This window comes from Capricornis sumatraensis, chromosome 3 (genome assembly GCF_032405125.1).
Source record: "Capricornis sumatraensis isolate serow.1 chromosome 3, serow.2, whole genome shotgun sequence".
In the NCBI taxonomy this organism is placed as follows: Eukaryota; Metazoa; Chordata; class Mammalia; order Artiodactyla; family Bovidae; genus Capricornis; species Capricornis sumatraensis.
In genome coordinates, this window is record NC_091071.1 from 169,620,695 (window position 1) to 169,634,485 (window position 13,791).

Consider the following 13,791-nt stretch of genomic DNA (forward strand, 5'->3'; position numbering starts at 1 on the left):
TGTTACAGAAAATTTTGCATTGTTTCCTCTGAATTGCTTTTTTTTTTTTTGTATAGTATTTTTTTATTGTGGTAAAATATACGTAACATAAAAGTTGTCATTTTAACTGTGTTTCAGTGTACAGTTCAGTGGCATTAACTATATTGGCAAGGTTGTACACCATCACAACTATTTCCAGAACTTTTTCATCATCCCAAACAGAAACTCTGTACCAATAAAGGCTCTCCACTCTCCTTTCCCGCAGCTCCTGGTAACCTTGGTAACTTCTATTCTGCTTTCTGTCTCTATGAATTTGCCAATTCTAGGTGCCTCACCAAGTGGAATCACACATTATTTGTCCTTTTGTGTTTGGCTTATTACTTGACATAATCCTTTCAAAGTTCCTCCATGTATCCTAATTTCATTCTTTGTATTGCTTTTCAAACTTAATCTGTTGGAATTTTATATTTAATTTTTTAATAAGATAACTTTTTATAACTTTTTCACAAGAAGGAATATTTTTAGATGCATTATCAAATTTAAGAGAATTTCCCTAAACTTTTATACTGGTCAAGTTAATTTAGATCTAGATTAGTGGGGTCATAGTCAGGTGGTTAGTTTATCACCAAACTGGAAATAAAATTAAACCTTCTATAACAAACATAATTTACAGCTTAGATTAATAATCACTTGTTTTCTACAACAAACAGTTTTTAATAAGATTTTTAATAGTTTTCTATAATAAGATTTATTAGCTTCAGGACTATAAGCACTTACTGAAATTATTAAAATAAACATTCCAATATTACACAAAAGCTGTTTGTCTTTTTAATTTAAAGATGTAGACAGTCTATTTTTATAATTACATGATTCAGAAGTCATATGGCTCTGTTAAATTTTATGGTAACCCCTATGTAAAAATTCATTAGCCTTCTTCCTTATCTTTCTAAACAAAGGAAGATGGATAATCCAGTGCTTGGCATCCTCTAATGCACTTGGATTAATAGCTTCTCATCTTCTCAAGTTTCCTGATAAAGATCAGGACTTTAGGGTTTATTATCATTTTGGTTTCTGTATCTCTAAACTCCTGAAAGCTTCATAATGTACCTTCTATATCTTCATTCTATTCTGATTTTTAATCACTTGTATAGATATCTATCTATAATAATTCTAAGCCACTTTAGATATTTAATCCTCATACAACCCTCTAAGGGCTTTCTTCTCTCTCTGTTTCCCCCTCCTCCTCCTTCTTCTTCGATAAGTATTCTTTCAAGTTTCCATTTTACCAGATGAGAAAAGCAAGACACTGAGAAAAAATATTGATACTTGACCTGCCCAAAGTCACACGAGAGTGGGAGAGCCAGGGAGTTCAGAGAGAGTAGACACAATCTCCTTCCAGAGCCTTTGTTCGTAACCTCTACACATTCTCACTGCTGCTGCTGCTGCTGCTGCTGCTAAGTCGCTTCAGTCGTGTCTGACTCTGTGCGACCCCATAGACGGCAGCCCACCAGGCTCCCCCTTCCCTGGGATTCTCCAGGCAAGAACACTGGAGTGGGTTGCCATTTCCTTCTCCAATGCATGAAAGTGAAAAGTGAAAGTGAAGTCACTCAGTCGTGTCCGACTCTTCGAGACCCCATGGACTGCAGACTACCAGGCTCCTCTGTCCATGGGATTTTTCCCAGGCAAGAGTACTGGAGACACATTCTCACTAGAGTTTAAAAAAAAAAAGCAAAGTTTACAGATACATATAACATAGAAATGAATAGTCTCTTTAATCCTACTCACAAGAAATATTCATTGCTAACAGTTTATGTTTTAGTTTCAAATCTAGAGTACAAGTAACATGACTAACAACATTCTTGGGGGAAGGGATAACCATAATTAAAAGCAAAAAGTTAATCCATTTTCTGGTTGGCAGGAAGCTTCCACGAGGCTTCAGTCTGACCCAGCTCCAGCTCTCCAACTGGACAGGGCTAAGGGGAGGGGATGACTCAGCTTGGTTGTGGGTAGCTGGAAATGACCCACACAGCAGGTGGCCACCTGAACAGGAGGGGGACCACAAGTGGAAACAGGGGACCAAACTGGGTGAGATTAATGTTAAGTAGGGTGAAAGTAGGGGCAGAAACCAGGTATCCCAGGCAAGTCCAGCCAGAAAGAATGACCCAGCAGCAATAAAGCAAGGGACTGGATGGCTCTAGCATTGCCCATGAAGACAGTTCATAGTCATGTGGAGTCCCAAGGCTGTGCCAAGACAGCTGCTACTGGACATCTGTTCCAGAAGATACTGTCTCAAGCATGTTAGTCAAAATAGAAAGGCATCCTCGTAGACGAGTGCTGGACACGGCAGGGGTATGACCATGAGTGGGAATCAGGCATCTGGAAATTGTTAGAGTGGGAGCCATTATAGACAGTACCAGAATGGGTGTTCACAACAGTTCTCAAATGTTTTCGCTTCAGTACTTAACACTCCTAAAAATCATTGAGGACCCCAAAGAGCTTTTGTCTATTTGGGTTATAGCTATTAATATCTTCTTTTGTAGAGAGTAAAACAGAATTTTAAAATGCTATAATTTTAAAAATAAAGAATATACCAGCACATATTCCATTAGCCATCAGGGCAATGATGGCATCACAGAGTCTCTGGAAAACATGTTTTGGAGAGAATAAGGGTGAAAAAGTGAAATGCTGCATTAATATTATCATCATTATTGCTTAAATGGATTATAATTGCTTTACAGTGATGTGTTAGTTTCTGCTTACAATGATGTGAATCAGCTATATTTATGCATATATCCCCACCCTCTTGGACCTCCCTCCCATGTCCCTCCCATCCCGCCCTACTAGGTCATCACAGAGCCCCGAGCTGAGCCCCTTGTGCTATAGTGCAGGCTCCCTCTAGCTATTTATATTACGTATCTATATTATTTATGTCAAACTTGATCTCCCAATTCATCTTACCCTCCCCTTCCCCCCAATCCTGTGTCCACACATTTGCATCACTGTTCTGCCCTCGAACAGTAGTTTGATTTCACATACTCCTTGATAGGGGCTTCCCTATAGCTCAGATGGTAAAGAATCTGCCTGCAATGCAGGAGACCTGGATTTGATTCCTGGGTCAGGAAGATCCCCTGCAGAAGGGAATGGCAACCCACTCTGAGCTTCCCTAGTGGCTCAGAGGGAAAAGCATCTGCCTTCAAGGCAGGTAGACCTGGGTTCGACCCCTGGGTCAGGAAGATCCTCTGGAGAAGGAAATGGCAACCCACTCCAGTACCTTTGCCCGGAAAATCCCATCGATGGAGGAGCCCAGTAGGCTACAGTCCATGGGGTCGCAAAGAGTCGGATATGACAGCAATTTCACTTTTCCAGTATTCTTGCCTGGAGGAATCTCACGGACAAAGGAGCCTGGCGGGCTACAGTCCACAGGGTCGCAAAGAGTAGGACATGATTGAGCGACTAACACTACTCCTCCTCCTCCTTGACAGTCTCAGAAAGCTCCACACCTTAAGAACAGCTAGTCTAGATACTAGATAGCATCTTATATTTGTGTAGTACTGAAGAAAGTAGGGAAAACCACTAGATCATTCAGGTATGACCTAAATCAAATCCCTTATGATTATACAGTGGAAGTGAGAAATAGATTTAAGGGCTTAGATCTGATAGATAGAGTGCCTGATGAACTATGCACGGAGGTTCGTGACATTGTACAGGAGACAGGGATCAAGACCATCCCCATGGAAAAGAAATGCAAAAAAAGCAACATGGCTGTCTGGGGAGGCCTTACAAATAGCTGTGAAAAGAAGAGAGGTGAAAAACAAAGGAGAAAAGGAAAGATATAAGCATCTGAATGCAGAGTTCCAAAGAATAGCAAGAAGAGATAAGAAAGCCTTCCTCAGCAATCAGTGCAAAGAAATAGAGGAAAACAACAGAATGGGAAAGACTAGAGATCTCTTCCAGAAAATTAGAGATACTAAGGGAACATTTCATGCAAAGATGGGCTCGATAAAGGATAGAAATGGTATGGACTGAACAGAAGCAGAAGATATTAAGAAGAGGTGGCAAGAATACACGGAAGAACTGTACAAAAAAGGTCTTCACGACCCAGATAATCATGATGATGTGATCACTAATCTAGAGCCAGACATCTTGGAATGTGAAGTCAAGTGGGCCTTAGAAAGCATCACTACGAACAAAGCTAGTGGAGGTGATGGAATTCCAGCTGAGCTATTTCAAATCCTGAAAGATGATGCTGTGAAAGTGCTGCACTCAATATGCCAGCAAATTTGGAAAACTCAGCAGTGGCCACAGGACTGGAAAAGGGCAGTTTTCATTCCAATTCCAAAGAAAGGCAATGCCAAAGAATGCTCCAACTACCACACAATTGCACTCATCTCACACGTTAGCAAAGTAATGCTCAAATTTCTCCAAGCCAGGCTTCAGCAATGCGTGAACCGTGAACTTCCAGATGTTCAAGCTGGTTTTAGAAAAGGCAGAGGTTACAATACTGTATTGGTTTTGCCATACATAAATTTTTTTTTAATAAAAAAAAAATAAAAAAAGAAAAGGCAGAGGAACCAGAGATCAAATTGTCAACATCCACTGGATCATCAAAAAAGCAAGGGAGTTCCAAAAAACACATCTATTTCTGCTTTATTGACTATGTCAAAGCCTTTGACTGTGTGGATCACAATAAACTGTGGGAAATTCTGAAAGAGATGGGAATATCAGACCACCTGACCTGTCTCTTGAGAAATCTGTATGCAGGTCAGGAAGCAACAGCTAGAACTGGACATGGAACAACAGACTGGTTTCAAATAGGAAAAAGAGTATGCCAAGGCTATATGTTGTCACCCTGCTTATTTAACTTATATGCAGAGTACATCATGAGAAACACTGGGCTGGAGGAAGCACAAGCTGGAATCAAGATTGCTGGGAAACATATCAATAACCTCAGATATGCAGATGACACCACCTTTATGGCAGAAAGTGAAGAGGAACTCAAAAGCCTCTTGATGAAAGTAAAAGAGGAGAGTGGAAAAGTTGACTTAAAGCTCAATATTCAGAAAACAAAGATCATGGCATCCGGTCCCATCACTTCATGGGAAATAGATGGAGAAACAGTGGAAACAGTGTCAGACTTTATCTTTTTGGGCTCCAAAATCATTGCAGATGATGCTTGCAGCCATGAAATTAAAAGACGCTTACTCCTTGGAAGAAAAGTTACAACCAACCTAGATAGCATATTCAAAAGCAGAGACATTACTTTGCCGACTAAGGTCCGTCTAGTCAAGGCTATGGTTTTTCCTGTGGTCATGTATGGATGTGAGAGTTGGACTGTGAAGAAAGCTGAGCACCAAAGAATTGATGCTTTTGAACTGTGGTGTTGGAGAAGACTCTTGAGAGTCCCTTGGGCTGCAAGGAGATCCAACAAGTCCATTCTAAAGGAGATCAGCCCTGGGTGTTCTTTGGAAGGAATGACGCTAAAGCTGAAACTCCAGTACTTTGGCCATCTGCCGCAAAGAGTTGACTCACTGGAAAAGACTCTGATGTTGGGAGGGATTGGGGGCAGGAGGAGAAGGGGACGACATAGGATGAGACGGCTGGATGGCATCACCGACTTGATGGATGTGAGTTCGAGTGAACTCTGGGAATTGGTGATGGATAGGAAGGCCTGGCGTGCTGCAATTCACGGGGTGGCAAAGAGTCAGACACGACTGAGTGACTGAACTGAACTGAACTGTATAGTTTATGAAGTGTCTTGAATCAGGAAAAGTATTTTCATTCTCATTTGATAGCTTTAAAGCACACTGCTGGGAATTCCCTTATGGTCCGGTGGTTAGGACTCTGCACTTTTACTGCTAAGGGTGTGGGTTCAGTCACTGGTAGGGGAACTAAGATCCCACAAGCAACAAAAAAGCAAAGAAAAGCACACTCCTGTGGAGCAAGGGAGGGACTAGGCTGGTCTGTCTCTGAAGATGAAATGCTGAGGTGGTACCCTGAGATCCTTCGCTTCCATGACTGCACTCCCCAAGCTTCAAGTGATTCCTGGGACTTGCTTTCTGCTCTAACACTTGGCATTCTGCTTTTGGCTTTCTCTCTGCCAGGAGCCAGATCAGGTTCACCCTGTGCCTAGGAAGCTGTAGAGCTTTCTGGGAGGAGTTAAAGGCAAGCACATCAGATGCTCAAATTTCTACTCGAGGGATACTAATGTAACAATTAGATAAATATGGGGGGGGGGCTCTACCTAGAAGGCAGAGATAGTGGGACCTGAGTATTTCAATTTTACTATCATACCTTCTCAGTCAGTTTTCAGCGTAGGCAAGAGAAATCTTTCTAGGTGTTTAGGACAGTGAAAGTGAAAGTATTTACTGCTGAGTTGTGTCCGACTCTTTGCGACTCCATGGATTGTAGCCCACTAGGCTCCTCTGTCCATGGGATTCTCCAGGCAGGAATACTGGAGTGAATAGCCATTCCCTTCTCCAGGGGATCTTCCCAACCCAGGGACAGAACCTGTGTCTCCTGCACTGCAGGCAGATTCTTTACCACTAGCGCCAATTAGTTTCAGGAAATTGAATGCTTACAAAATCATTGTAAATCATTGAAAATCTGGAGACGAGAGAATCAGAGGTCAACTCAGGAATGACTAATTTTAAGAATGTATTTCTATAAGTAAGACTCAGGGGTCAGGGGGGTCAGAAAGCTAGAATTGAGTAACTCTGCCTTAGTGGACACTGTGGCAACCATTGCCTTTCCAGTTCATGAAGCTGGAGACTGGAAGCAGAAAGATTGCTGCAGGAGAAGTCCAGGTCTCCAGTGATGACCCTACTGGCCAGTAGAAATGGCCAGAGCAGGAAAATGGTCTCTTCCTCATTTCCATCTTATAAATCTTACCCAAGTGCCTCTAATTGGGAATACCTAAATTTCATCCAAAATCTGAGTTGTAAGGGAGCCTGAGAAACACCATCTTAACATTCCCACTTCTGTAACATGGGAAGTCTCACTAGGAGAAAGTGGAAATGGATGTTGAACCCCAAATGAACATACTCTACAAACACAAAATTTTCTGACTATGTCTTGCTTGGAATGTGAGCTCCGTGAAGGGGGAGGTTTTTCTCTCAGTTTTTTTCTGCTGTGTCCTCAGAGTCTAGCATTTACAGAGTAGTTACTAAATAAACAGGTAGATACACATCAAAATGAATGTTTCCTCAGGAGCTCCTGGAGTGAACATCAGAAAGCTAACCGTAGTACCAAGAGGTCCAAGTAACTGTGACAATGTCTAGGGGCTTGGTTGCGTTCCTTGAATCTAGATGAGCTTTATGATTGCTTTGACCAATGGATACAAGTGATGCTGTGTCAGTTACCAGGCTGGCCTTAGAGGACTAGCAGCTTTCAAGACCTGTCTCTGCCATGTAAAAAGTTCAGCTACCCTGATGGAGAGACCATGTGGAGAGGCTCTGACACTACACAGAGGGCAGCTATACGCAGGCACTCCCACCAAGTGCCAGGCATATGAGTAAGGCTGTGTTGGCCCCTCTAGACCAACATGCCAGTTACAACGTCATCAACTAACTCTGACTGATGCCATATAGAAGAAAGGAATCATCCGACTCAGGCCTGCCCAAATTCCTGACTCAAAACTTGTGAGATATGATACAGTGGTTGTTTTAAACCACCAGTTTTGGAATAGCTTGTTACATAGAAATAGAAAACCAGAATACACTTCAAGTGTGATCTTAATGAATACATAGCTGCCTGCAGTAAGGATGAAGAAAATGCTCCATTTACTTTGCTGCCAAAATCTTGGCTCCCTGTGCACTAATGACAAATAGAAATACAGAGACAGAGATCTAGAGGAGAGAGAAAGAGTAGCTATATTTCTTTGCCAGGCGAAGAGCGAATACAGCAAGCTAGCACCTCAAGAACTGTGCCCTACTCTCTTCCCTGGAGAATAGGGAGATAGTCTCAAAAGTAGGTGGTAAGTCTCAAAGTAATGAAGGTCTTGCATTTCTTTCATCCTGCAAATTTACAGCCAAAGCTGGCATCAAAGCTGGCATCAAGTGGCTCAGCAACCTGGTCTTGTGTCCCTGAGGTTTTCAGCCTATGACCTTCTTTCTGAAATGAAGAATGCTGCAAGGGAGAGTGGTGGTGATGGTGGTGGGTTAGTCGCTAATTCGTGCCCGGCTCTTTGTGACCCCATGTAGCCTGTAGCCTGTCAGGCTCCTCTGTCCGTGGAATTTTTCAGGCAAGAATACTGGAGTGGGTTGCCATTTCCTTCTGCAGGGAGTCTTCTCAACCCAGGGATCAAATCCGTGTCTCCTGCATTGGCAGTTGGATTCTTTACCACTGAGACACCAGGGATTTCCCACAAAGGAGAGTAGGCGGAGGAGAATGCCGGGTGCAGAGTATAATTCATAAGGAGTGAGAGAGTAATTAGTTTTATGAAGGACAAGTCTAGCTACAAGTGGATTTTAGTGGTAACAGCTGAAGAATAACCAAGATTGGTTTAACTCTTTCAGGCTTGTTCATGCTGTTTCCCTAGCCTGTTCATTGTTTCTTTTATTTTGTTTATTAGAAAAATCTCATTTCCATTTTTGCTGCAGCACATTCCCCACTGCTAGTTCACTCCCTTCATTTCAATGGAGAAAGGGAATCAAGCATTGTTCTCATCTGGCTGAGGACAAAGCTTCAGTTTTATTCCATTTGACAAACACCAGTTGTCTGGCCCAGGGCACATCTATCTCCTACTTCAAAATCTCATGTAGATTTCCAGGGCTGTAGTCAAATTCTGCCTGGTGAGGTGTCCTGAAACACCTGAGCTTTGTTCAAGAATCATTCTCTGTAGTGCAACAGATCCTGAGTGTTTCCAAATGATAATGATTTATTGGGGAGAAATATGAACAATAATAGTAACCATGTGGAAAAGATGTCTGTGGTTAAATTGAAGATAATATGCGCAGGAGGCTGGAAATGCTTTGCTCTAAAGATAGCAAAGGTTACTGCATATCTTGGAAATGTGAATTTATCCCACTCCAAAGTCTTCTTACCTGTGTAAATTTGGACAAAACTGTGAAAACGACTCTAATAATGTCCATTCAGGGCCAAGTAGGCATAAAATGACCCACATCATTATTACAGTAATGACTAGATTACTGTAGATTTCTTTTTAAAAATTAATTGTTGTGGTAAAAACATATAAAATTTACCAGCTAAGCCATTTTAAGGGCTTCGCCAGTGGCTCAGTGGTAAAGAATCCACCTGCCCATGCAGGAAGCCAAAGAGATGTGGATTCAGTCCCTGGGATGGGAAGATTTCCTGGAGAAGGAAGAGGCAACCCCCTCCAATATTCTTACCTGGAAAATTCCATGGACAGAGGAGCCTGGTGGGGTACAGACCAGGGGGTCACAAAGAGTTGGACACAACTGAAGCAGACACACAAAACCATTTTAAGTGTGCTGTTCAGTGTACACTTAACAGTTGTTTGAAGTATATTGATGTTTTTGTGAAACAGGACTCCTAAATCTTTTTATCTTACAGATTTGAAACTCTATACCCATTAAATAATTCCCCTTTGTTCCCTCCCTCCAGCCACTGGTATATTTAGGCGTTTGACTACTTTAGATACTTTAGATAAGTGGAATCACATAGTTTGTTCTTTTTGAAGAACAACTTGACTAACATTTCACTTAGCATAATGGCCTCAAAGTTCAGCCATATTATAGCATGTGACAGAATTTCCTTCCTTTTTAAGGTTGCAGAGTATTCTAAAGTATGCACATACCATATTTTGCGTATCCATTCACCTGTCAGTGGATATTTGGGTTGCTTCCACCTCTTGGCTATAGTGAATAGTGCTGCTATAAACACAAGTGTGCCAGTATCACTTTGAGACTGTGCTTTCAGTTCTTTTGGCATATACTCAGATGTAAGATTTGCTGGATCATATAGTAGTTTGATGTTTAATTTTTTGAGGACTGAATATACTGTTTTCATTACAGTTGCACCATTTTGCAATCCCATCAACTATAGATTGCTTTTAGAGGCTCAGCTATCATGTACGCAATCAGGTATTGCCTGAAGTACAATAGAGAAATAAACAGAAATAAAACCTAGACTATTATCCTCTAAGATCAACCAGGAGGGTTTAAGTTGATAACTATTCAAAACACTGATTCATTATGTCTTTTTTAATGGAAATATATAATTTAGAGAACTTATTTTTAGATAGTTTTAGTGTAATTAGGTTTGTGTTTTGATTTCAATTGGCTTTCGTTTAGAAAGACACGGCTATAATACTTTTGGACTGTTTTAATAGCCTTTCTTTTGTGTTAAAATATGAATGAAATATTTCCAAATCTACAGAAAGAGTATAGCAAATATCTAAATAGTTATAACTAGGCTTGAACAAAACCATATTTTTTATCTAGTTCTTGAGATCTGTCCCCAGGAGTAGTGGAGTAGGGCAGGAAATACAACTCAACGAACATATCCTGTCTTGCTGAACATCACAGCAAGTAAAACTGTCTGAAGTCAGAGAAAAGAAACTTGTAAGTAAATGAATCCATACTTGCTCTGGCTGTTATTTGAGAGGTATCATGGACTCTGAAATCCTGCAGACCTGGACTAAACTCCTGGGTTTGTTTCTTGCCAGTTGGGTAGTCTTGAGCAAGTTGTTTAACCTACCCCTGCCTCAGTTTCCTCATCTATAAAATGGAGATGATCATAGTATTTTACAAGATCATCGGCAGGATTTAAAAGAGAAACAGGAGTATTTATATTTACTGTGTATGGTAAGTAACACATAGTAAAGCTTCAATAACTATTAGTAAATATTTGTTTTGTTTATTGAGCACCTACTATATGCCATGAATCTTTCCTAGCATCAGGGTCTTTTCCAATGAGTCAGCTCTTGGCAAAAGAAGGAGGCGGTAGAGGTCAGATAGCATTACCGACTCAATGGACATGAATTTGAGCAAACTCTGGGGGATAGTAGAGGACAGAGGAGCCTGGCATGCTGCAGGCTATGAGGTTGAAAAGAGTCGGACACAATTTAGTGACTGAACAACAAGTCACACTTCTAGTGCTGTGCTGAGAATTCAGCAGTGAATAAGGGTGAAAAAAGACCCCTGAGGAGCTTACTTTCCAGTGACAGACAATAAATAAACAAGGTCATTTCAGACTGCGAAAGGGACCCTCGAGAAAAGATAAGGTATGGGAAGGGAATGCAGGAGCTGCTTCAGCAGGAAGAAGGGGTCATGGCTGCCGGGGAGAGGGGGACAGGCTGGAGTAGGAGCTGTATGAAACTTTCAGAGGTGTTATTTCACCGAAAGAAACAGAAGGAACCATTCATGGAAGGTTCGGAGAAGAGTGTTGAAGAGAGTAGGAATAGTATTTGTTTAGACCCTGAGGCAAGAAGCTAGTTTTGTACAAGAAGCAGAAAGAAGAGCGGGATGGCTGTACGTGAGGGTTCTTGCTGTTGCTCAGTTGTTAAGTCGTGTCTGACTCTACAACCCCATGGACACCACATTCCTCTGTCCTCCACTATCTCCCAGAGTTTGGAAGTGGAAATTCAAGAGTAAGGGAGGCTGGAAATGACATCTGAGAGTTAGGAAGGGAAGGCCCATAGGGCCATGCAGACCATAGTAAAGAGCTTGGACCTTATTCTTAGGGGACTATGAAGACATTGGAGGGTTTTTATTAATAGCAGGTCCAGCACTCTTTGCTCTGGGGAGTAGTTGGTGTGCTTTCCGATAAGCTATGTTTTAGAGTTGCGTGCTGCATGTATGCTCAATCATGTCTGACTCTTCACAACCCTATGGGCTATAGCTCCCCAGGTTCCTCTGTCCATGGCGTTCTCCAGGCAAAGATACTGGAGTGGTTGCCATTTCCTCCTCCAGGGGATCCTCCCAACCCAAGGATCAAACCCGAATCTCCTGCATCTCCTTGCACTGGCAAGTGGATTCTTTTCTACTGAGCCACCTGGGAAGTCCCACGTTTTGGAGTTATGTGTAAATATGTGCTTTAGGAAGAACTTCTCTGGGAATACCACATTGGTTACTCATCGGCTCCCCCCTGGTGGAGCTGGTGGCTCAGCTTGCATGGTTTTGGATGAGCAAAAGCAAAGTAAATGAGCAATCTGTCCTTTAAGTCCACAAACATTTACTGGGTGCCCTCAACATGCCAAATTCTCTTCTGGTGCTGGTGTTTCTTCTGAAATACATCTGTGAACAAAACAGGAGCTCACATTCTGGTGAGAGGAGAATGGGGAGAGGGAGACGAGGGGTGGGAGTAGAGATGTTAAGCCAAATTCACTAGCAAATTGTTAGACAGGATAACTGTTATAGAATAATTAAGTGAGGGAACTGGGCTAGGAAGTTCAGGAAGGATGGTAATGCTTCAATTTTAAATACAGTGTCTGGGAAAGTTTTCATTTAGAGGATGACATCTGAACAAAGATGTAAAGGTAGCGAAAGTGTGAATGATGCTGTTATCTGGAGGAAGAGCATTCTAGGCAGAGGGATCAGCAAGCACAAAGACCCAGAGTGTATGTGCAGATTAGAGAAATAGCAAAGAGGCCAGGGTGTCTTGAGAGGAGGGACAATGGAGAAAGTCAGAGATCAGGTTACTTGTACTGGGCAGTGTCAAATCTTGAGGGTCCTCTCAGCTTATATAAGGATTTCGGTTTTCACTTTAAAATAGGGATCCACTGCAGGAGGGACCTGGTGTGATTAAGGCTTTAACAGAAGCCCACTGCTGCTGTGTTAATAGGTCCTGGAAGGCCAAGGGTATAAAAACAGCAAAGGGTCACATATTGACTGTAGCTTGTACCAACAGAGGCAGGAAATAGTCTGAATCTGGACAGATTTTTAAGACAAATTTTACAGAATTTACAGATGAATTAGGTGTGGGGTGTGAAAGACAGGAGTCAAGGATCTTGGTAAATGACATTCCTTAGTAAATTGCCATAGGAAAAGGAGATCAAAGAAGATACAGCCAAAAAATGTAGGGAAAAAGTAGTTCAGACATGCACGTAATAGTACTTGTAGTGCTTAATTCTTCCGGACTTTGTATTATTTATGAAATTTTTAAAACTTGTAACTTGCGATTTCTTTTCTCACATTGAACATTCATTTTTTATACCTAACATTGTTATTTGCAATTGTGGATTTTCCTAAAGAGAGTCCTCCAATTGAATAAACTTCAGTTCAGTCGCTCAGTCATGTCCAACTCTTTGCGGCCCCATGAATCACAGCACGCCAGGCCTCCCTGTCCATCACCATCTCCCGGAGTTCACTCAAACTCATGTCCATCAAGTCGGTGATGCCATCCAGCCATCTCATCCTATGTCGTCCCCTTCTCCTCCTGCCCCCAATCCCTCCTAACATCAGAGTCTTTTCCAATGAGTCAACTCTTCAAATGAGGTGACCAAAGTGTTGGAGTTTCACCTTTAGTGTCATTCCTTCCAAAGAACACCCAGGGCTGATCTCCTTCAGAATGGACTGAATGGTTCGATCTCCTTGCAGTCCAAGGGACTCACAAGAGTCTTCTCCAACACCACAGTTCAAAAGCATCAATTCTTCAGCGCTCAGCTTTCTTCACAGTCCAACTCTCACATCCATACATGACCACTGGAAAAGCCTTGACTAGGCGGACCTTTGTTGGCAAAGTAATGTCTCTGCTTTTGAATATGCTATCTAGGTTGGTCATAACTTTCCTTCCAAGGAGTAAGGGTCTTTTAATTTCATGGCGGCAGTCACCATCTGTAGTGATTTTGGAGCCCAAAAAGATAAAGTCTGACACTGTTTCCCCATCTATTTC

General features: G+C 41.9%; 1 pseudogene; it reads left to right on the forward strand.

Annotated features, from left to right (window-relative positions):
* LOC138076371 (heterogeneous nuclear ribonucleoprotein A1-like) overlaps positions 1–13,791 on the forward strand; it is a 56,693-nt pseudogene that overhangs the window by 42,378 nt on the left and 524 nt on the right.